The sequence below is a fragment of the Ursus arctos genome, unplaced genomic scaffold (genome assembly GCF_023065955.2).
Source record: "Ursus arctos isolate Adak ecotype North America unplaced genomic scaffold, UrsArc2.0 scaffold_3, whole genome shotgun sequence".
Lineage (NCBI taxonomy): Eukaryota > Metazoa > Chordata > Mammalia > Carnivora > Ursidae > Ursus > Ursus arctos.
The window spans coordinates 19,412,988-19,437,209 of record NW_026622985.1 but is presented as its reverse complement, the minus strand read 5'-3'; the positions used below and the strand labels follow the sequence as shown (position 1 = coordinate 19,437,209).

The 24,222-nt window shown below is 39.9% G+C and overlaps 1 protein-coding gene across 1 annotated transcript in view; it reads right to left on the bottom strand.

Moving 5' to 3' along the window:
• RELN (reelin) overlaps positions 1 to 24,222 on the bottom strand; it is a 476,703-nt gene that overhangs the window by 211,215 nt on the left and 241,266 nt on the right. The window lies entirely within an intron of this gene.

Sequence of the window (24,222 nt, the reverse complement as noted above, 5' to 3'; positions counted from 1 at the left end):
CAACTACGCTGACATTTCTTTGATTCCGATTTGGTTACCGGTTCTGAGAAATACTATTGGATAAATAACTTTAGGGATCAGGAAAAAGGCAAGAAAACTTTAGATTTCTTGAGAGATACACAACTAAACTAAACTAAGTTATAAAATAAACACTTAGTTCCATGCCAAGAAATATCTAAATGTTCTAGAATGATTCATCATGCCATTATGGTTCTTGAAAGTTAGTATTAATTAACAGCAGTCGCATTAAATGGTATATAAGTCATTAAATTGAACGAGAACTAAAAGCACTGTTCTTCTTCTGTGTGTGTGTTATTTAAATGATAGAGAGCATGTGAGTAACTAAATACTGTAAAGAAAATTCAACTACCAAATGAATGAGAACTATTAGATATGACTGATATTATTCTACTAGAGCCCAACATGAAAGATTTAAAAGAAAGACATTATGTCCCATTGTGAACATCTGGTGATTATTTCTCACTCTGATTTCCCATATTGGAAATATGACCAAGGAAAGTTTTAAAACTCGGACAAGGATTTGTTTCTACGCATTCAATGAATTCAGGTAATAAAACATGGCATGACTATCATTTCAAAGATCTCCTCAGAATACCCCAAACAGCCATGAAGCATATGCCAGAAGTAACTGAAGAGCAGGATTTTTTCCTACTATATTAAAAACAAATGAACCAACAGAAAAAGAAATAGTGCAATTTATGTTTAACTTTCACCCATCTGCTAGAGGAGCCTTGGTTTCAGCAAATGGCATCTGTTGATGGTTTTTACATTTGCAGCTCTCAGGAGTTCCAAGCTTTAATAGACTCATTTATTGTATTTCAGTGGTGTTTAGTACAACACCCATTAGTCTGCGATCGCCAAGGCTGGCAGTGTGCTAAAGGCCAAAAGGCAGCTTTCCCAGATTTATTCTCACAGCCAAAACGTGGGTGCAAAAAGTATAAAAGAAAGGATATTCGACGGACAGCTCCCCAGCAACCCTAATCTCACATACAAACCCACCTTGTGCCATTTTGATCATTGCTAAATTTTACCTTTCATAAGCAGCTGCTTAAAATAAATATCGAGCTGTGAGGCTGGAACTGGAAGGGGCCAGGATTATGGGGGACAAACCTCAGTACAAACAAGAATAAGGACTGGCAGACCATCTGTTTATTTTAAAACAAAGTTCGAACCAGCCTAAAGCATTTCAATGGTATTTATGTGCCTCCTTTGCGTTGCATACACCATAAGCTCTTAAGAGCAAATGTATAATGTGAATCCCCGAAAAAGGAACAGGTAGAACAAATGATGACCAAAAAAGTTCCTTACAGAACGCAATTCCTTGCAAATTGCTTACAAGTTAGGAGAGGGCAGCTGATCAATATCAGAACACAAACGTATCCAAATACGACCTTGATGACAAATATGACTTCTCTCCTATTTCCTTATGCTACCATCTCAGTGTTGCGAAATTCAGTTTATTATGCACCCGTAAAACACGAAGGCACCTGGCAGGTGACTCGTTTTTCCTCAGCCACTTAGTCATGAAATTCTCGCATATCTAAAATAATATCTTTATGAATACATCTTCTCTGCAGCATTGTCAATAGACCCTCATTAGCTCGGGCCAGGACTCCGCAAGAGGGATTAGTGAGCCTGCCTGTCTCCAGCCTCATGCCTCCTTCTCTGAACACATTGTTGCCAGTGCGCTTCCTACAAGTAAACCGACTCACGTTCCCTTCCTGCTTAGAATCCTTCAACAATTCCTCAGTACTTTCAGGAGAAGGCTGCATTTGCACCTGCAGTGGGACCAAGATGCACAGTTCCTAGACCACATGTGTACCCCGCAAACACATCTAGCCCAGGGTCATTATAAAGGGTTTCCATGTGCAAAGATGGTCAAAAAGGGAAAGGGACTCCGACACGGGGATGGACACCTGGATACCAGGATCAGAGTGTGGGGAATGAGTGCCGGTCCAAGGAGAAGCACTCACCGCCCATGCCAAGAGAACTGAAGAAGGAGGGCGGGAACTGGAAGAAGCACCCCCAAGAGAACCCGTCAGCTTGGGCTATCTGCCTCACTCTGAGGCCACCCCTACCAAACTCCCATTCCAAACGGTACCAGTCCCATGAGTAAACTCTTCCCCACTCCCACTCAGAAGGTAGGTGTTCCACATATATTGGATACAACTTTTCTTCACATAAACCCTTCTGGATTGCAACCCCCTGGCACCTAGACTTCAGCCAGCAGAGCAAGATTTTCCTTGCCCAGACTTACAATGGTTACTTAAGCCTGTGTGGGATGAGGGGAGAACAGAGTTAATCAGTGTCCATGTGCCCAGGTGGCTAATGCCTACTCCCCAATTCCCTGCCCCCCTTTGCTGTGGTGCAGGCTGTCACAGACCTCAAAGCACCTTTTACGAAGTAAGGAGGCAGTAATAACCAGGTGCCACCTGCAACAGGTACCTCTTTCCCCTCTGAAGTCAAGGATCCAATGTCATCTTTCTTCACCCTAAAGTAGCAAATTTGCAAGGAGTTGTAAAGAACTGCTGAAGGAGGGACGATAATTCAGGATCACGGTTATACAAGTATGTTCTGATAGCCATTGATGTAACTGGTCTAAAAATCCAAACACTTCCTTTGGTTCGTGATGGGCAAATGAGGAAAGGCCATCTATTTTCATTTCTGCCCACGGCAACGGTACCTAAAAGTGATTGAGGGTTCCTAAAGTTTTGTATTCATAAATAAAATCGGTGAAATTTTAGGATTTATTGAGGATCCCAATCCAGCAGTCTAAGAAATCTGGCTTTCATGTAGAGCTACACATAAAAGGTTACTGAAATACCTACGGTGTGAGAGAGGACAGGGTATTTAGTGTTAAAGGCACTTCATTAATATTCTTCCAGTTGGTCTTTGTTGCCAATTCTTGATTTTAAACTGACAAATAAATTGATAGATGATAAAGATAAACCTACAGTTATTTACAGTAACTGTCACTGACATTATTACTGGTTATTTAGTGAACCCACAGTGTACAATGATGGATATTTTAACGAAAAACATTTCTAGTCTATTATTGTCTTATAGCTTGTCCTATGGATTAAGAAATACATGCATTGCAATGTAAACACAAGCCATCTTTACTGCTCTGCTACAGCAGATTTCTACATAATGCCCTGCAACTACCTTGCAACAAAACAACCCTTCACTAATGATGTCCTGAATTTGTGCTACCAAATTTGTGCCCGTGAGTTTGTGCTCTTTTAATAACTTGCGGTGTATTATCAAGTTAATATAAAAATACTGGATTATTTTTTTAATTTTTCAGAATTTTAACGTCACTTGTAAGTCTGAGTTCATTCTTACTAGGTTAAGAATACAATACACACAGTTAAGAAAAACAGAAACACAGACATTGATGCCCTCAACTTGTCCGCAAATCTGCCTGTATCATAGTCTCCATCCGTCATACCAGTGTTTTCTGTTGTAGCGGATGAAGTGTTTCTGTTCTAATCAATGTGAACTTCCTCATATGGTCTAGATCCCACCTCCTCTTGCTCCTTATAATTTCCCCTTTCTTTTTCCTGAATCATCCATCTCTCCCCATGAGTTTCCTGGATCATTCCTGTCATCATACAAATATCACAGAAACATACAAAGCATCTCCCATTCTAAAAACAAACCACTTTCTTGATGTCACCCCTCTTTCTTCTCCTTCTATTTTTGTTCCCCTGTACAGCAAAGCTCCTCAAAAGCATTATCCAGTGATTGTTGACACATCTTCACATCCTCTTCTCTCCCCACACCCCACGCCCCCACCCTCCGCAAAGGCTCCTGCTCTCAAGCGCTACCCCGAAATTCACTGTGGGTGGTGGTGGGGGGGTCCATGTTGCCAAATCAACAGATCCCAAATTCAATTTACTTGACTTCTCAGCAGGATTTGTCACAATCTCTGCCTTTCTCCCCTTGGCTTCCAACACCTTCTCGATTTCCTCCCCCTTCACTGGCTGCTGATTCTCAGTCTCCTTCATTTTCCGTTTCCTTCTTGACCTCAAACTGTTTTAGGCCTTTTCTTCTCTGACCTACGCCGCCTCCCTTGATGATCTTTCCCACTTTCAAGGCTTTAAATAACATCTCCAACAGGTAATACCCAGGATTATACCTTCCATGAGGTTCACACTTGCAGATCCAAACTGCTATTTATCATCCCTAGTGAACGTCTCAAACTCACTACGTCAAAATTGGAAGTACTGGTTTTCTGCGTCCCCAAAAGCTACTAGTCTTTTCATTTCAAATGAAACCACCCCACAGGCTCAAATAAACAAATGAACAAAAACACCTAGGCATCATCGTTGGTTCCCCCCTTTCCCTCACGTCCCATTTCAGCCCATCAGACTGTGCTGGGAGTTCTGCCTCCAAAATATTGTTCAGGTTATGTCCCTTTCAACTGCTACCGCCTCAGTCAAGTCATGAGCATATCTTGGTGATTTTCTTGTTCCCCCTTTTATCCTCCTGTCATCCATTATCTTCACACCCATGGGGGAGGGCATCTTTTAAAAACAGGAGTCTTCTAAAATGTTTTAACCATGATTCTGTTCCCCGCTTAAAACCATCTCAAAGCTTCTCAGCACCCTAGGAACAAAAGGGTGAGCTCCTCACCCTGATATACAAAATCCTTCATGATCTGCTGTACCAACGATGCTTGGTACACAGTAGGAGCTCAATAAACTCTGATCTTAGACTACCTTGTACCACTCTTCCTCTCGTTTACTATGTTCCAGCCATCAACTGCTCTGGACTTTCTTTCTCTTCCCTGAACACTCCATCATCCTAGGGCTTCTGCCCTCCTTCTCTCTGCCTGAAACTACACTTATTATGTCAATTTCCTCACACCCTATTCTCTCCTCATTCCATTCATATCTTTCCCCACTGACTCTTCCCTACCTGGGTCCCTCTTCTCCCTCAGGCATCGGTGCAAATATCACCTCCTCAGAGAACCCTTCCCTGAGTACTCAATCTAGAGAAGTCTATCCCAATCACCAATCATCCTCCGTCTTATCACTCAGCTTTGTATTATTCATAGTACTCTCAGTATTTACATTTATTGTGTTTATTTAATTGTTTACTTGCTCACTGTCCACATCCTGTTAGGATGCAAGCTCCATCAGAGTTGGAACTGTGTCTGTCCTGCCCATTACTTATGTCCCTAGTCCCCACAACAATGCTTGTTATACAGCAGGAGCTCAATAAACTCTGGCTGGATCATGAATAAGTTTGCCATAATTTATTTACTTCAAATTCTCCATTTCTTCATTTTTACTGAGGTATGTTTCTACTAAAAAAGAGAACTACAGGGGCGCCTGGGTAGCTCAGCTGGTTAAACATCTGCCTTTGGCTCAGATCATGATTCCAGGGTCCTGGGATCCAGCCCCACATCCAGCCCCCTGCTCAATGGGGAGCCTGTTTCTCCCTCTCCCTCATTTTGCTGCTCCCCCTGCTTGTGTGCGCACTCTTTCTCTGTCAAATAAATAAAATCTTTTTTAAAAAGGGAAGTACAACAATAGATGAGACTTAAGGACTTTTGACCTGACTTCAAGAGTCAAAGTGCAAAGACATCTGACAGCCATGCTTTAGGATACCGGGATGCTTATTTCCTCACCACAGATTAACTCTGGTACTGTTGTATGGTCACCCAGGTAATAATTCCCCCATATAAATTAGAAGATGCCCCAAGAGGACTTAACTGGTTCTATAATCCAGTCTGCTTTCGGAATAAAAATATCAGAGACAAATTACATGAGTAATTATGGTCCATTTTTGTCAGTCAGATAAAGTACTGTGAAGAATAATGATAGCCAGATGAGTTATTTTGCTTATTAGTAAAGCCTTATTATAATGGCCCAGCATAATTGAAAATAAGCAATTTGCAAAGTCATACAAGGTAGTCATCAGCCGTGTAGAGTATCATTCCCAAGGCATGAATTCTGACCTCTCCATCAGGAATCAGTTTCTACTGCATGAGAAAGTTTCTCAAATGCAGTATCTCCTTGATTGTGACATTATCTTGTGTTTTTAAGTTGACACTTTTTGTTTCTGTTAGAATATTTGAATAGTTAACACACTGTTTTGTTTTGTTTTTTTCAGAGAGAGCGTGTGGGGGAGGGACAGAGGGTGAGAAGAATCTTAAGCAGGCTCCAGGCCCAGTGTGAAGCCCAATGCGGGGCTCAGTACCACAGCCACCCTAACACACTGTTCTAAGGGGGAAAAAACCCACTTTTACGTTTAGGAACAAACTTAATACCACTGTAACCTTACAGAAAAATGTTACTCTTTTACGCAGTTTATTTATTTATTTAAGTAATCTCTACACCCAGCATGGGGCTTGAACTCACAACCCCAAAATCAGGAGTCACATGCTCTTCTAAGCCAGATACACACACTGAAAAATGTTACTCTTAATTGTAATGTTATAGATTAATGAGAGAATATTTGATGGCAGTTGCATGTTACTGTGTCATATAGGTTTTTTTTAAAAAAAACATTTATTTTAGAGAAAGAGTGAGTAAGTTGGGGTGAAGGACAGGGGGAGAGAGAGAATCCTGAAGCAGACTCCCTGATGAGCACGGAGCCCAATGCAGGGCTTGATCTCACAACCCTGAGATCATGACGTGAGCTGAAACCAAGAGTTGGCCTCCCAACCGACTGAGCCACCCAGGTGCCCTGGTGTCATATAGGTTTAAACACATCTTACTTAATTTGTCTCATATGAGGGAAGTCTACATGATAATAAATTCAGTGATGGTAATCACTGCGAGTTCTATGTAATTTTTTTTTACTTTACTTTTTAGAGTGAAATTTCCTCTGACACAAGTTATCTTTCAGAGAGGAAAGTCTGCACAGGGGATAGGAGAGAATGGAGGAGGAGGGCTGCCAGGGTTGTGATCTGGGCTTGGACACTTCCTAGCTATGTGACTTTGGGCTACATGACCTTTGCTATGTGACCATGTCACTTAACTATCCTGTGCCCAGTTCCCATGTTTGTAAAATGTAAATAGTAATATTAACCTCTTCATAGAACTGATGCAAAGATTAAGGAGTTAAGACATGACACGTGCCTAGGAAACAGTTCTTGGCCCACACTATTTAACAGATTTCAGCTATGAGTCAATATTTTTTGTTTCACTTCACAAATTCATTTATCCTAGAAAAGGAACATGTTTCTGACCATACTGGTTAATAGGCTAAATATTAAATTGAATTACTGCTTATCAAAGAACTTACAGTCCATTTTTCCTATGGCTGCTTTTATTTTTGGGCTATTTCCAGGCTCTTCAGTGGAAATGCTATAAATTCAACACATAAATAAAATCTGAGACTAAAATGAATAAACTACTTGTTTGTTAGCATTACTGGTAAATGTATTCATGGGTAAAAGAAGAGTCTACCTGATAAGCAAAAGAAAGTGCTCTGGGAAAAGGATAGCAAGACAAATCAGTATAAGCAGATCCATTTCATAAGATCCATTTAATTGCTGGAGTGGAGTTGAAAATTTGATTTTATAGTTCCTAGCATCCAAACAAAACAGAAAATCTGACAATAAAGAAAATAAGTTCTAATAACTCAAGAGAACAATAATGGTTGCTATGAACGGGTAGGTACCACTATGTGCAGGTCTACTTTACAAGGAAGGAAAAGGAGGCAAAGAGAAGTTAGGAAATGTATTGGGGGGTAAGTGGGATTCAGAATTGGATAGACCAGAACCACACTTTTGACCACTTCACTGTAACTGCTTCTGGTAAACAAAAGCACACTTAAAAAAAAAAATGGTGCTACATTTTCACATGGTCACAACAGGCTGGGAGAGGTTTTCTGTACTGCGACTTCTACTCAGGCTTACGACTTGAGACCATAATGTCCTGTTCTTGGTACAGAGAAGAAAACCTAAAGGACTGAACCACCACCAGCCTAAATATCCTGCCAGTCACCAACTCTGCTTTCAGGTTTTACAATAGAAGATGAGTGAAACTGCATCCAGAAGAAATGGGTGGCTCAGTTGGTTAAGCACACAACTCTTTTTTTGTTTTTTTAAAGGATTTTATTTATTTATTGGACAGAGAGAGACACAGCAAGAGAGGGAACACCAGCAGGGGGAATGGGAGAGGGAGAGCAGGTTTCCTGCTGAGCAGGGAGCCCAATGCGGGGCTCGATCCCAGGACCCTGGGATCATGACCTGAGCCGAAGGCAGATGCTTAACGACTGAGCCACCAGGCACCCCTAAGCATCCAACTCTTGATTTCAGCTCAGTTCATGATCTCAGGGTTGTGAGATCGAGCTCTGTGTCGGCCCTGAGATCGAGCCCTGTGTCAGGCTCCATGCTCAGCACAGAGTAGGCTTGAGGTTTGCTCTTTCCCTCTCTCTCTGCTCCTCCCCCACATGTGTGTGCTCTCTCTCTCAAATAAATAAATAAATCTTAAAAAAAGAAAGAAAGAGAGGAAGGAAGGAAGGAAGGAAAGAAGGAAGGAACAAACATCATGTTTACTTGGACATCACTTTCTCTGCTGGTGCCCTGAAGATCCCTCTCCTTCCCTTGCCCCACAGCCAGCCACCCGAATCTCTAGACCCTTCTCCTGCATATTCATTAAATCAATACCTTTCCTTTACCTTCACCACTACCTCCTTAGATCATCTCTCACCCCCAGACCAATGTGATAACCTCGTGACCAGGTTTTCAGAACAAACACAAAAGGTTAACCTTCTTCCAAAGAGTTTCTTTGTCGTTTGCTTTTAAATCCATAGAAAGGCCTTTCAAAGAGATTTCTTTTAAAAGTTGCGTTCCAAAAAAAGCAATATCCTAACGTTTCCCAATTTAGACTATTTCAATTATGTGAAAAGCATTCACCTGATATAATACTGCAATCAGGATTAAATGTAACATACCAGGTAATCCACATTTGTATTCTAATAAAAATTGTCATAATAACTTGTAAATCTGTTTCTGAAATAATCATTTACTGCAAAGAAACCATTAATATTTATAAGTGTCAAACAGTATCTATTACTTTTTAAAAGTAAAGGAATAAAAATAGCAAAGCTTGTTTCTCTATGGTGGCCTCCTTCTACTGTTAGAGAGCTTCATCACTGTAATTCCAAGAAATACTTTATTGTAATCTTAGTCTGATCCATGAATCATCTTCCTCAATTTAAAATTACCACAGAAATTGGTATCAACTTCTACCCCTGGTTATATTTAAATAGTATACTACCTCTAGTATAATTCAGAAAAAAAGAGACAAGTAACTTTCCACTTTTGTTATATGGAGCCAGGCCAAGATGATTAATCTATCAATCAACCAATTAATCAATGAGTCAACCAATTATCAAAAGTATTTCTCATGTCAGAGATACATGTGAACTCAAAAACCTAGTTAACTTTCTTGTGATAAAGTCCCAGTTCTCTTGACTTCGGCTGTCATTCAGGAAAAAGTAGAAAACGCACACCCTTTGAGCAACCTTTCCCACATAAGATGTAAAATATCATTTAGTGCTCACATTTACATAAGGCTTTTGTGGTGACACAATGGCACTCTGTGTGGCTCTTACATCGGCTGCTCCTTCTACCAAGCTAACTCTCTTACACAATTCGGGCCTCTGCTCGATGGTTACACCCTTAAAAGTCTTCTCCTAGCCACCTCCAATAAAGGCTACCCCTCGCTTGCTGACCCCTGATGTGTTTCCTTCATTGCATTTATTACTCGCTGACATATTCATTCCTTCAATGGTTGCCTCCCCATCAGAATGTCAGCTCTACCTGGGCAAAGATTTTGTCTTGAAAATCCCATCTCCCCAGTGCCTTGAGAGCTGCTTCACATGGATGAGGACCTCAGTGAATAGCTGTTGAAAAAGTGAATGAAAGGGTGCCTGGGTGGCTCACTCAATGAAGCATCTGACTTTTGATTTCAACTCAGGTCGTGATCTCAGGGTCATGAAATCGAGTCCCACATTGGGCTCCACACTGGGCATGGAGCCTGCTTAAGATTTTCTTTCTCCCTCTGCCCCTCCTTGCCCCTCTCCCCACCCCAGCTCTCTCTCTCAAATAAATAAATAAAATCTTAAAAAAAAGAAAATAGAAAGTGAATGAAATAAATCTAGGAGTCAGTTAAACTCTAGGAAGAAAGTCTTTTTGAAATAAAATGATACCATTATTATTAACTCTTTTAAAAATTCTTAAATATTTAATTTTTCCTTGCTTTCTCTTCCATTGTGATTTATTAAAAATTTTATTAAAGTATAATTAACATACAGTGTTACACTAGTTTTAGGCATACAATATAACGACTCAACAGTTGTATACATTACTCAGTGCTCATCACACTAAGTGTAGTTTTATTATTATCTCTTTTGTACACTTCTCAGCAGATTAAGGAGATAGGGTTGCCTTATAACCTCAGTCCACCAACACAGAGACTGACACTCTTTTTTTAAAAATTTAGAGAGAGAAATAGAGAGATAGTACAAGTGGGGGGAGGGGCAGAGGGAAGAGAGAATCTCAAGCAGACTCCCCGCTGATCACAGAAGCCTGATGACGTGGGGCTCAATCTCATGACCCTGAGATCATAACTGGAGCCAAAATCAAGCATTGGACGCTTAATTGACTGGGCTACCCAGGAGCCCTTAGACTGACACTCTTATAGGAAGAGCCGGGGGGCAGCTCATTTGCTCTCTCATGCTGAGATCTGTTTGGGTGACTTGATTAAGTTAACCACAGTTGGTTGAATAAAGATATGGTAAGTACTTTGATATTTCTTTGGGGGCTGCCTTAACTAAAACAGACATCACAACCATATGTTCAGACAAAATGCATTCCTACTTAACTCATAGTTCGTTCTTGTCACCAAGTGCTAGGATTTAGGATCACTGGGAAGGTCCTTAAGAGTCATGAAGATGTTTACTCTCACTTTACAAACCAGTTGCCAGAGGTCCAGACAGCCCTCAGCACTTGCCCAAGGTTATGTGGCAAGGTCAAATGGCAGAGAATGACCATATGGGCTGACTCCCGATCCAGTGCTCTTTTCCCTTCCCTGTTTATACCAACAGCAAAAGTTATCTATCAATAAAAATGACCCTTAAAGACATGGAAACATGCTGTACAATATTACAAATGTAGGAGCGCCTGGGTGGCTCAGTTGGTTAAGTGTCTGCTTTTGGCTCAGGTCATGATCTCAGGGCCCTGAGATCGAGACCCACATCGGGCTTTCCACTCAGCGGAGAGTCTGCTTCTCCTTCTCACTCTCCCTCTGTGCTCTCTCTCTCTCTCTCTCGCAAATAAATAAAATCTTTAAAAAAATATATTACAAATGTAAAGAATACATGGTTTAAAATATCTACATTGAAAAAGTATTAGATTTGGATTAATAATTTATTGGGAATCAGAACCCTAGCTGCAGCAGTATGTAGAAATCTCCATGGTCCTTAAATATGACTTCTGAGATAAGCAGAACAAGGGAATGTTTATCAGAATGTAAACACGTATTCATCAATAGAACATATATAAACGTAATGCTCAATTCTAACATGTTGGTATAGACAGGAACAGTGTAGACAGAACTGGATTTACTTTGAAGCTGATGAAGCTCAAGCTTCAGGGCTCCTTCCCTTTGTGAGCAACTCCCAAGGCTCTGGGAAGATCTCTAGAAATGTGTTCAAATGACCATGTTTTATAATATTTGCTACTTTTTTTTTTAAGATTTTATTTATTTATTTGAGAGACAGCAAGCAGACAGCACAAGCAGGAGAGGGAGAAGCAGACTCCCCGCTGAGCAGGGACGCTGACTCCAGGCTCAATCCCAGGACCCCAGGGATCATGACCTGAGCCGAAGGCAGACGCTAAACTGACTGAGCCACCCAGGCGCCCCAATATTTGCTACTGGTTAAGACCACCATCTCCATTCTGACTATTCCCTCACCATATTCCCCTCATGTTGGACGGTGTTGGAGTGGCCATGGCTGCTTTTGAGATTCAGCTAAGGGGAAGTTGAGTTTGAAAACAGGTTATTTTGGTTTAGTGCAATATGGTTATGTAGTTATGGAGGTCACTTCTATTTCATAGTGTAGTCATTCTCAGCATAGAAAGAACTTCCAGGGGCACCTGGTGGTTCAGTCGGGTAAGTGTCTGCCTTCGGTTCAGGTCAGGATCCTGGGGTCCTGGGATCAAGTCCCGCATTGGGTTCCCTGCTTAGCAGGCAGTCTGCTTCTCCCCCACCCCCAACTTCTGCATGCTCTCTCTCTCAAATAAATAAAATCTAAAAAAAAAAAAAGAAAGAAAGAAAGAGCTTCCAGGAACACTCCTACTGTCCACTGTGCTGATGCACTGCATTGTGACTCAAGGACAATGGTGAAAAAGTGTTTACTGAGTGATGACAAGTCAAGAGTAGTTAAGCCTACTAACAGCAAGAAAAGTTAAAAAGCCCTGAAATCTTAGGGTTCATACCTGAAAGAAATAAGAAAGATTTTTCAATGTGATGATGATCCTATACGTTTAAATGACATCATCAATAAGAAGTTTGAAGGTAAAATGTTAATAATTACCAAAAAAAAAAAAAAAAAACCCTCTGACCCACCAAGTCAGAAGCAGAATTATCTTTCTATTCCCTCTATAGAAAATACTGTAAAATTGTCATTTGAAGAGGTGATTTGAGAATATGCAGCCAAAAATTCCAAGGAAAAAAAGTATTACAGTGCATTTCAGTTAGTTAACAAAGATATTATGTTGTATTTCTGGATTTGTGATTTTGGGGTATTGTTAGCTTCTAAAAATTTGTTGTGATTTCTTTTCTCATTCTAAATAAATACATTTGCACCTAATTTTGAATGTGTGGTTTTGTATGTTTTTCTTTAAAGAGATCCTAGCCCTTTCCCCAAATTGTATAAGCTTCAAATATGGACTCAAAATCTGAACCCATCCCTGTTCAAGAACACATACTTCATCCTCCCTCCTACATTTCATAAATGTCTTAAATCACAGGTCTTAAAGCACTAGATTAGTCTAGATTACATAGTACATTTTCTACTTTGCTTAGCATAGCACATTCAAACAATAAATGTATTTTAATGCAGGACAACTTTTAAAAAGAGAATGAGAAGTTATCATTTCTTCTCTGTTACTTAAGGCAGGTTTGGCTCAATGAAAACATTCTTAAAAGGAAATGATCATTATCACTGCATTAAGATTGATGAATCAACTTTAAAATAATTGTTTTCTCACACTAGCCATGTGCCACTCACTTTTGGCCTCTGTTGAAGATGAACCTGAATGAAACCTACGTTGACCTTCATGAACCTCAGGGGCTCAGCAAAAGTCCCAGAGAACCTGTAACTTCTGGGCCTTGCTTAACTGGAGTGCTTCTGTGCAGTGCTGGCTGAGAAAATCTGCATGTGCTGTTAGAGTTTATAATGTCAGGAACACACGAACACATGAGCAAGTAGCAATTACGTGTCAGTGCATGAAGCCCCTAGTAAGCACTTGGAAAGCCTGTCCATTGTGCATTAGCCCATTAAGCACAACATACGTGTATGGAGATTACAAACAGCTCCTAGGGCCAGGAAGTTTCCCAAATTCACAAATGAACTTTCCTCTTTCTCCCCATCTCTCTTGGGTGGTGGTGCCATAAAAACAAAGAACTTAAAAGTTGCTTAATGTGGTATAAAATCAAGGCCACTTAAAAAAACAGAAGTATTAGTAATTTCTTCTATTAAGAATTTAAGATTTATCTCCTTCTTTAGAATAATAGCCACACAGGCCCATAATTACCCTTGAGGTATGACAAATTTCAGGATCCAAATTACTTATATAATTAATGTATGGACTTCACAAAGGTGATGTGGTGCATATAACCACATGTTCTGCAGCATCCCCAGCAAAGTCTGGGGCAACGCTCTGCAATCACATTAGTATTTCTGCAGTGAAATGCATGAAGAGCCCATAAGTAGTATAAATAAAGATTATAAATAGCTTTAAATTATTTCAAGTCAGGATTTGCTGACAGATGAATCCAGGTCACGTTAGGCTTTGCCATCATGCTTTTTTTTTTTAATGGGCTTGCGGTATTTTTTTTTCCCCCAAGTTTTTTTTGTAATATGGAATTACAGATCAGGGATGGTGAGCCTGTATTTCAAGGAGCTCTATTTCCTTTTACTCTTATGGTAGAAGGATCAATCATACGTTTTTAGTCTCCCAACGCCTGGGTCGTTTTATTTTTATTTGGTTATGCCCTTCACAAAGCCCAGGACTTTTCAAAGTAAATCAGAACAGAAACAATAGAAAAAGCTACTGTCCTCTCGGGAAGCTGCCTCTTTCCTCAAAGCTTGTGTGAAAAACAAGCTGTCTTTTAAAATGTCGCACAGAGCCATGGAAGGAGGAGAGAACGGATCTCACGAAATTTATGGATGGGGAAGAGCACCGCCAGAAATCATGCCTCTAGAGAGCAGAGTGGGGGCCCATAAATACTGAACGCTTGAGGAGAACTCGGACAGAGCCCTGCTGAGGATTCCTGCCGCCCAAGTGCTGCCGCTGCCATTACTCAAAATTCAGACCTCAGAGACACGCAGGGCTCAGGAGCCGCATGCAAACCGCAGCATTTGATAGAGAAAGATCATAAAGTTGTGAAATGGATGCAATCTGGTTACTTAGAACTCCCTGCTATGACTGGTGCAGACCTTAACAGGAGCAACACATCTTTTCATCTTTTCAAGGGAGATAAATGGAAGATAGGACCATTAACTCGAGGTTGAGGTGATGGAAAGAGAGAAGAGATGAATGGGAAAGTTTTAGAGGAGCTTTTAAAAAGCTAGACACCATCATTCCCAGGGGATAGGACATGTTACTACAGGCGAAGGCATTCAAGAAAGGGACTTGCCTCATTCTATATTGTGAAAAATGGGAGGAAGCATGCGAACATATTGATAAAATAGGCAGTTGCGGCAGTTATCTACCCTCTTCTTGCTAAGAGTGATTTTTGAGGACAGGACTACTCACTGAGAAAATAATCTCGCTGTATGCAAAAGCATCAAGAAACACAGGAAAGGCTTATTTGCTCCTTTGGAATTCATCTGCTTCAAAATAATTCTGCCATAAGCAGAACCATAGATCATTATTTATGCAGGTGATCGATATTTCTATTGTTTTACAAACTTCTGTTCAAATATTTTATTGGAGGCAGTTGTGCATGTTAATCTCCAGGAACAACAACAATGTAGAACAATGATTACATTACACTTAGATTTTTATTTCCTTTGTTACTGAGCCTGCCAGAAAAATCCTAATGGTACTAGCCCATGGCATCAAAATAATCTACTATAGAGCAACATGTTGATAATAAGTATAACAGTACTACCTGATGAAAAGTGCTTAAATGATGACTCCCAATTTAAAGAAAGGCTCTCATTTCCAGAATAACTGGTTTAATGTTTCTTAGCTTTCATGTTTGTTTTATTCCTCTCCTAGTACAAAAACCCCAACTTTATTAGCATTTATGTATTATGCATAATGTTTTCTTCTGTGGCATATCTACGTACATTTGTTCCATTAGTTTGTAAATTGTGTAAAAAATGTAATCATGTTTATCCTCTAGTAGTGAGCCAGCTTCTTTGCCTTCTACTCTTTGAAACAAATTGTTTTTGCTGCTTCTTAGCTTCCTGTGCATCGGCTCTCCACAGAGCACTCTGAAATGCAGAATTCAAGGAAAAGGGGAAAAAAAATCTACCTGCAAAGGTGAGAGTTTGGTCCCATGTGGACTATTCTGCGAATTCTCAGACCACGGGCGGAAAATACGCTCACAGGAAGTGCTGCTCTTGGCCGAGCCAGTAGTCTCCCCCGATCCTCGGAGGCAGCCGTTAGCTGCTGTCCCATGTCTGTCTACGCATCCTTCAGGCTCTCAGAAAGCACGGGCTTGATTCGCCTGGCCTGTGTCTCCACAGAGACAGCAGTTCCTGCCTTGCTGAAGTTCAGGGGCTGTAGCCAAAGGGGCAGCAGTCTGATTTGTGGGTGAGAGGCAGGCAAGGAAAAAATGGTTACCACATCGGATAATGCTTTGTGGCAGCCCCGAGAAGCATCCTGGGGCTTCTGGGTCCCAAATGACAGGGAGGGGAATTGTGACTGAAAGGAGCCCACAGATATGACTTTAATTAAGAACAGGTCCATTCCGCACGAGAGGAAATCCTCAAATAACTCTTAGATCTGTCAAGAGCAAATGAATTCAATTTTGGTAAAATACGATGACCGAAGTTGAGATCAATCATTATTTTATTAATGAAAATGGTCAGTTTAGAGAAATCGACATGTCCAAAATCTTTGTCTCAAAAATCAAGTAATCAATTGAATATAGAAATCTGGAGTTTATGTCTATACCTCTGTCTCACCCACACACACAAAAAATAGCCTTTGGCGGGGAATTTAGCATATTTTTAACCGAAGAAGCATATTTCAAGGACAGTACTATAAGAAGGACCAGTATATGGAAGGGAAATTTCCATTTTAAGAATCTACTAAAGACTGATATTAAGGATTAAGAGAGGTCAAATAAAGTACAGCAGTAAAATTCTTCAAAAATATTCTGTACTTACACTAAAAACAGGTTTCCTTTAAACTCGAAAAACCTCTCTTACTATGTAGAAAAAGAGCTGGGTTTTAAAAGCAACTTGTCCTCACCTTCCGTTTTATATTTGGTTATTAGAATGAGGCTACTGGCAATAACTTCTGTTTTGACTGACTTTATTAGTAAACAGGCTACTGGATCTACAAACCTTTCTCTCTGAATAAATGTGACAGTACGTGATTTATTGTACTTAATATTTTGCCCCTTAGTCACTTCCTTGGCTGAAATCCCCAAACCTCATTAGGTGACTTCTTTCGGTTTATGGCAGATGGACAATGACCACAGGATATAAAATGAACAGCTGTCCTCCTCCCCTTTTGTACCTTTCTCCGTTTCAGTCCTATCCCCGTTCCCTCACTTCCAAAATATTTATATTTTTTCCTCTTTACCACCGCTCCTATCATAAGGAAGAAAGGAACCAATTCTTTCTCAATTTATGGAACACCATGCTATTTCCAACTACCTTTGGATGTCCACCCCCTTTGCATGTTTCCTCCCAAGCCCACAGCGTAGAGCTTTCATCAGATCCTATGCTGGGAGAAACATAAGGAAGAGAAATGCAAAATGTGTCAGGCTTTGCCAGGTTCCCTGCCAAGCAGTCCTCCTTTTCCCAGGGCCAAGGCCATACAACCTAGCCCTAGTGGTGAGATCTGGCTCGTTTTCTGGGAGGACTGATCCCCACCTTAGGCAGCAGGTGTTAAGTACTGCCCCTCCCCACCCCAGCAATCTGGAAACTCAGCATTACCACCCTTGCTGCAGTTCTGGCTTTGACCTTGATCTTCAGGTCTTAGATGGCCTCTGCCTTGTTCCCCTGCCAGCTTCCATCTCTCTAACCTTCATGGGTGGTGCTTTGGAGCAGTCCTACTCCTGCTCTTATCAGTCTCCGTCCCAAATGATAAAGTCCTGCCTCTGGACCTCCCTCTGTCTGGATTTTCCAACACACTCTGCTCTCACTCTCCTCTGCAGTCTGCACCCCGTCCTTGGCTTCTTCTCACATGTGGACTCTTCCCGCACCCTCACCTATTTGATAAATACAGTCCTTGCAGGCTGAGCAGTGTCTTGGATTTGGCTTTCTCCACAGTGCATGCACACACACCACATTATATGCAGCATACATCCTAAAGATCTCTCTGAGAGAAGAAGTCTTGATCAAGAGGCCTTGATTGATAAGAACATGATAGTTGCTGGCTTGGATCAGGTTCTCATATTGCCCATGGATTTCATTCAGCATGCTCCCTTGCCTTGGCAGGCCACAGTGGGTATAGTTTTGAGCACCAGTGTGGAACATCACTAAGTCTCTTTCCTAACCTATGAATGAGATCCAACATAGTCCCCAGTTAGTTCGAGTTGTGAGCAAAATTCTGCCCTCTAAACCAAGAGGGATACTTGTACCCTAGGGCTTTAAAGATTTAAGCTTTAAAGGGTGCAAGTGGATGTGCAGAAATGTGTATAAATGTGTATACATCAAAGCAGAGAAGTAGGTGTGATAATATAGAGAAGTGAGAATCAGAGATATCAGGCTAGGAGAGATCACTTAGTCTATACCAATGACTGGTTTCTCCTCATCCTCTAATTTACTGCTTTTATGCCTTCTACTAGAACAGTCCTCAATAAATTTTAGTGGAACATATTTATGAATGAATCGTTGATATTTATTTTTTAAGCCTCATCAAGCAGAGTGACAAAGAATTAAATATTTCAAACGGAAAAGGGCACAGTATCTTTTAAATTGTATTTTAATTCATATAATGATAATTATTTAGTTATCAGTTTTAATTATTCAAGAACACTTATAATTAATCTCAACAATCTTTGCCAGAACTTTATGCTTAGTAGTATTTTACAATATTTGAGAATATTACCTTTTATAGCTTAAAACAGGACTTAAGAATTTTGGGTGAGATGGATTTGAAATATATATAATAAAGTTTATTTAAACTGGTCTTTTAAAATATACATTCCCTGAAAAGGAACAGGTCAATTCCAGGATGAAGAAGCAGGATAACCTGAATTATAATCAGTTCCAAACCTTTATTTATCGAATTTAGATAACACATAAGTGTTCTATATAAAATTTTCACTTTTTGTGTTAATATAGACCTTTGAAGATCTAAAACTCAAGTCATAAACGAATCTTATTTTAATATCTTCTATATCCAAGAATCTTACACTCAATAAACATGTTATTTAACCTTAAATTCATATGTATTAAACTAATTTCACCATTAAATTTTTCTAAACTTCTGTATTTTATTAATATTTGTTTTGAGCTCAAGTCATCAGAGATTTTGATCATCTCATACTCAGAGATTATGTTTTTAGAAGAGGTTTTTCACTATTTCATAACAAATTCCCCAAGGTTTTACTCACTTACCAAGGAGAGTGACTCCTGAAAAAAAATGAGAGTCTAATTTAGAAACATATCTCAGGAAGCTCACAGAGGAAATGAGCAATAATTCCTACCAAGACATGGAGGGCTCAATTTCTCCTTCCTCTGAATTAGCTGTCCTAAGCTGTCCTAAGAGTAGAGAGAGACGTTCTCTACTGGATCAAGTTCTGAGTAATTAAGATGTTTATGAATTAGGCTTGAGGGAAAAGCTGCTTCCCTTATGCTAAATGCAATATAATACCTCATACAAGTAGCATTTTATTCACTGTACCTATTTAAGAAAAAATAATACCAGCTCTCTTTTCTTTTACAAAGCAATCTTCCAATTTACCATTAATAGCACCTCTAACTTTCCTTATTTTCTAGTTTTTATTTTTCAAAATACACTCATACAAAGTGAGAAGCTCTCATTTATCTCAGAGAGTCTAGCACATATAGTACATAAGAGAACAGATCAGGCCTAAGGACATTTTCATATTTTAATCCATAAAAGTAAAACATTTATGATTTAATGACTATCCCATGTCTTGAGATGGTTAAAAACAAACAAACAAAAAAGATATTTAAAAAAATGCCCACAGAAAACCCCAGATCTTTAAGATATTCATAAGTAAAGCCAAAGAAAAAAGGAACTAATTCTATAAAGTATGAACAAGTAATAGATTCTAGCTAGTTCATTAATAACAAACTGATAAATACATGGATATATATTACTGTCCACTGGCTTCACTAAAAGCATAGTTTATTGGTGATTTTATGTTTCCTTCTAGGTCAACTTTTCCATTGATTGAGGTCTTCAGATCACCATGCCCAAATCCTCTCTTGGCATGAAATGTCTGCATCGAACCAACTTAGCACTTGGTTACATACTATTACAGATGTCTCTGTAATAGTTACTTGTCACTCAGGCCAGAAATATTTATGAGCATCTACTTGTTTTGAGTCCCTGGGCTAGGCGCTGAGACTATCATGATGGTCAAGACAGATTTATCTCCCAAGCCAAACTCTGTTCTTCATGGCATATGTTTTTAAATGCTTTACCTTAAATCCCCATTTGGCCTCCAAATTCTATTAATCTGAATAAAGAGCTAAGCTAAACTGAACAAGCATAATACTTGGCAAGATCTTATTGAGCAAGTCAACGCAGATTTATATCAAGGAAGAGACAAGTCCACTCTGAACACAACTGTCCAAATGATCTTTCTTAAGAATTAATTTCATTATATTTTTGTATTGCTCAAGAGAGAAAGAGGCCATTTCTGACTTCTGTTGACTATTCAGGATGTTTAAAACCCCCGCCGATATAGATTAACTCTTCAAATGGACACAATTTTATCTGACATTGATCATAGTCACCCCCTGGTCAGCCCTTCTGCTCCGGGAGGGCACTCACATTCCCATCTTGTATCTTGCTTGTGTCACTCTGTCTCCTCACCTGGAAAACCTTTGTCCCTTCTAGTGACTCATGTCGTTGGCTTTCAGGGATTCTCCTAAGAAGCCTTCCTGACCTGCTCTACTCTGCAGGACCTGCCACCATGGGGACCAGCACACATGTCCATCTCCGTTTATAGCATTCTGGCAGTTCCCTAGAGGTTTCCTGCTCTGGATGTATCCAGAGCCTTCTATCAAACCGCTAAGCATGGTAAAAACCCTCTGTTTTCCTTTTTTTTTTTTTTTTTTTTGTCTTTCTATAGTTAGCTCAGGAAAGGGCTGGGCACACAGCAAATACTCAGTCAAATCTTGTGAAGTGAATGAACCATATGAAGCATTATCAGCCCTTCCCTTGGACCCAGGATCCTGTCTGAGAAAGCAGAGTTTGGAGGCATCTGTAAGATAACGGTTTGCAAGGACATCGTCTCAAATTTTTCTTCCTATCCCAGAGGAAATCTAAAGGAAATGGGTAAATGTCTCTAAGGCTACAACCATAAATTCCACCAGGTGACTCTAATGAAGCGACTGAGGATTGCGGTAGATCAATGCTTCAGCACAGAAATGGATATGAGATCTTTCATTGGAGTGGAAAAATGAAAAGTTCGTCTACAAACATTTTAGGACACTTTTCAAGATGGTTTAGGTATTGATAACTTGATAAATTTCAGGTTGTGGAGCTGTGTTTTCAGGATGCTTTAACTTTAAAGTTCATTTGGTTAAGAGAGCCTGTATGTTTATGCATATATTTACACGTGTGTGTGTGTGCACATGTCTGTGTGTGTATATGTATAGATATTTAGAAAGGGCTGGGAGAGGATTGCTGTGAAACAGTGGCATGATAGAGTTTATTTGATATGCTTAGTAATTTAAGACATTTCTGTACACATAGCTCTGGGGTACTTGGATAACACTTGTGATGGAACTGAAAATATTTACAAGAGCAATATAAAAGGATCAAGGTAATAACTTATTCAATTGTGGCTATATGTCCATAATTGTGAACATAATTCACCATGAAAGCCATGAATAATGACAGAATTCCCCAGAAAATTGTCCGTATTACATCTGAATCATCACACTAAACAATGAGCATTTAACATCCTTAAGGAATTCCAAGGAAGGACACTAAATCCGACTGACCATATTGAACCATTAGTATAGATTTGGATAATTCCACAATCCACAAAGAAATATAAATGTTGGATTGTCTACACAGTGTTGTTTTTTTTTTTTTTTTATAACACAGGCAATATAATTTTTGAACTGAGTATAAACGCATTGGCTGCTACTTAACTCTGCATTTGCTTTTTTGGTATTTGGTTATCGTGGTACTTAAAGCTCAGGATGAAATCACACGATTACAACATCTCTGGAATCTGTGTGTGTGCCCTCGTTTAGTCCCCACACCATCCATATAAAAAGAATGATGCTACCCAAGCACTCATAACGAGTTACACAAAACCATTTCTGAAAAGTTGTGCTCACCCTACTGTATTGACCATTTACCCCCATAGGCCATACAGCTAATGGTTTGCCACTACATTGTTTCCTGGCCACCCTAATCCTTCTTAGTTCCCAAGATTTTTATTCTCAAAATGCAGTAAGCAAATTCCCCAGTGAAATCCTAAGCAATAAGTTATAATTCTTCACTAAATATTTTGTTTCTGATGAAACCAGAGAAGGAGACAAACCATAAGAGACTCTTAACCATAGGAAACAAACTGAGGGTTGCCAGACGGGAGGGAGGTGGGGGATGGGGTAATTGGGTGGTGGACATTGGGGAGGGTATGTGTTGTAATGAGCACTGGGTATTATATAAGACTGATGAATCACAGACCTGTACCCCTGAAACCAATAACACATTATGTGTTAATTAATTGAATTCAAATTTAAAAATGTTTTTTAAAAAATTAAAATAAAATAAATATTTTGTTTCATTTCCAAACAATGACATGTTAAAATTTCTCTTTTGAGGGGCGCCTGGGTGGCTCAGTCGTTAAGCGTCTGCCTTTGGCTCGGGGCGTGATCCCAGCGTTCTGGGATCGAGCCCCACATCAGGCTCCTCCACTGGGAGCCTGCTTCTTCCTCTCCCACTCCCCCTGCTTGTGTTCCCTCTCTCGCTGGCTGTCTTTCTCTCTCTGTCAAATAAATAAATAAAATCTTTAAAAAAAATTTTTCTCTTTTGATTCTAAAACTGCCACTCAAAAAAGATTTCTAAGTATTTTTTTAGATATAAACTTGAGATATTTTTATCTGTCATCTATCCATCTACTTATCTCTTCCAACTTCCTGATTCTGTTACTCTAACCTAGGATTCAAATCCACGCTTTAAATAATACAAGCAGCTCTCTGGCCTGGTAGGCAACAGTCTTTGGTTTGCAGTGAAGTCAAGGGCTCTTACTAAGTCATATGTTTGGGGCTAGTCCCAAGCCCTTGGTCATGATGCTTGTTCTGGCTTTGGGATCTTGGGCACCAGACCCTGTATCCTCTGAGTAGCTCCCCTTCCCAGCCCTTTATCATCAGCTCTGTTGCTCATGGTAGGGTGATATTAAAAGGAGAGGAAATTAATCCCTGCCAGCTCCACAGTATACTCTTTACTATTAAAAAAATAGAGTGGTTTTTTTTTTTGGTCCCCTTTAAGGTAGGATAATTTCATTGGTGCTGGAATAAAATTCCTACCTACCTTGAACAAAATTCAAATACTAGTAGAATTGTGAAGCATATATTTTAAAGAGGATTCTCTTGTATTCTTTACTTGGTAAGAAATAATATCTGAAATTAATGTTCATTGCCCTAACAAAAAAGTTTGGAATAAATACTTGGAATAGAGATAAACAGGAAAACATTTTCAGCACATTCTTTTATACTAACAGCATAGTAAGTTTAAACACATTGGTTCTGGTTACTTGCCTGTCATGCTAGAGTTTTTAAAAGAATTGTTTTTATAGCACCACAACTTTCAAAAATTGAACTTCACTTGTTTCTGATTATAAAAGTCTTACATGCTCATTACAGAACATTTGGGATACACTTGCTAACAGATCAAAGAAAACCCTCCTAAGAAAGACTCATTATCTTGTTTTTGCTAACGCTTTCCTTATGACCACATATGGACTTCTGAAGAGTCTGCAAATTGTTGTAGTCCTGCTATCGAAGTGAGAAGAAAACAACTCAAACTGTAATCAGGCAGTTTCGCATGAGACCTACAGAAGCTTCAGGGAGGCACACGGATGAGAGGGTGACAACCGCATAGCTTGAAGAAAACTACTCTCCTGCTCTCTGGCACAATCAAGCACAGCGAGCTCCTGGCTGGGAGAAGGCCACTTGGTGATCAGGACTCGGAAGCTACTGCGGGAAACGGTCCTTTTGCTTATGGTGGTTCTCCAAAGACAAGTGGCTGATGGGGTTGGGGGTGGGGAATGGGGCTGAAGGAAGCTCTCCCTCCCCTGTCCCCAAGCCCCAGCTGCCAGCAACTTCATAGGCAAAGGCCGGGAGGAGGTCTCCATGCTACAGGGCTGAGATCAATAAGGCTGGCCCCCACCGAGAGGGCAGTATCTTTCTTTACCTAGAACATTCCTATTGGAAACTTGTCCATGTTATTTACTAACATATCCTTTGGAGATGAGAACAGAAGGTAATATAGACAGCAAAGCTGTACACGCTTGATCCAAAGGTACTTTATTTTACTGAATGCTTGGGTAGGAATTTTTAGCTCACTGAAAAGAAATATTGCCAGATACAGTCATTTTAAAA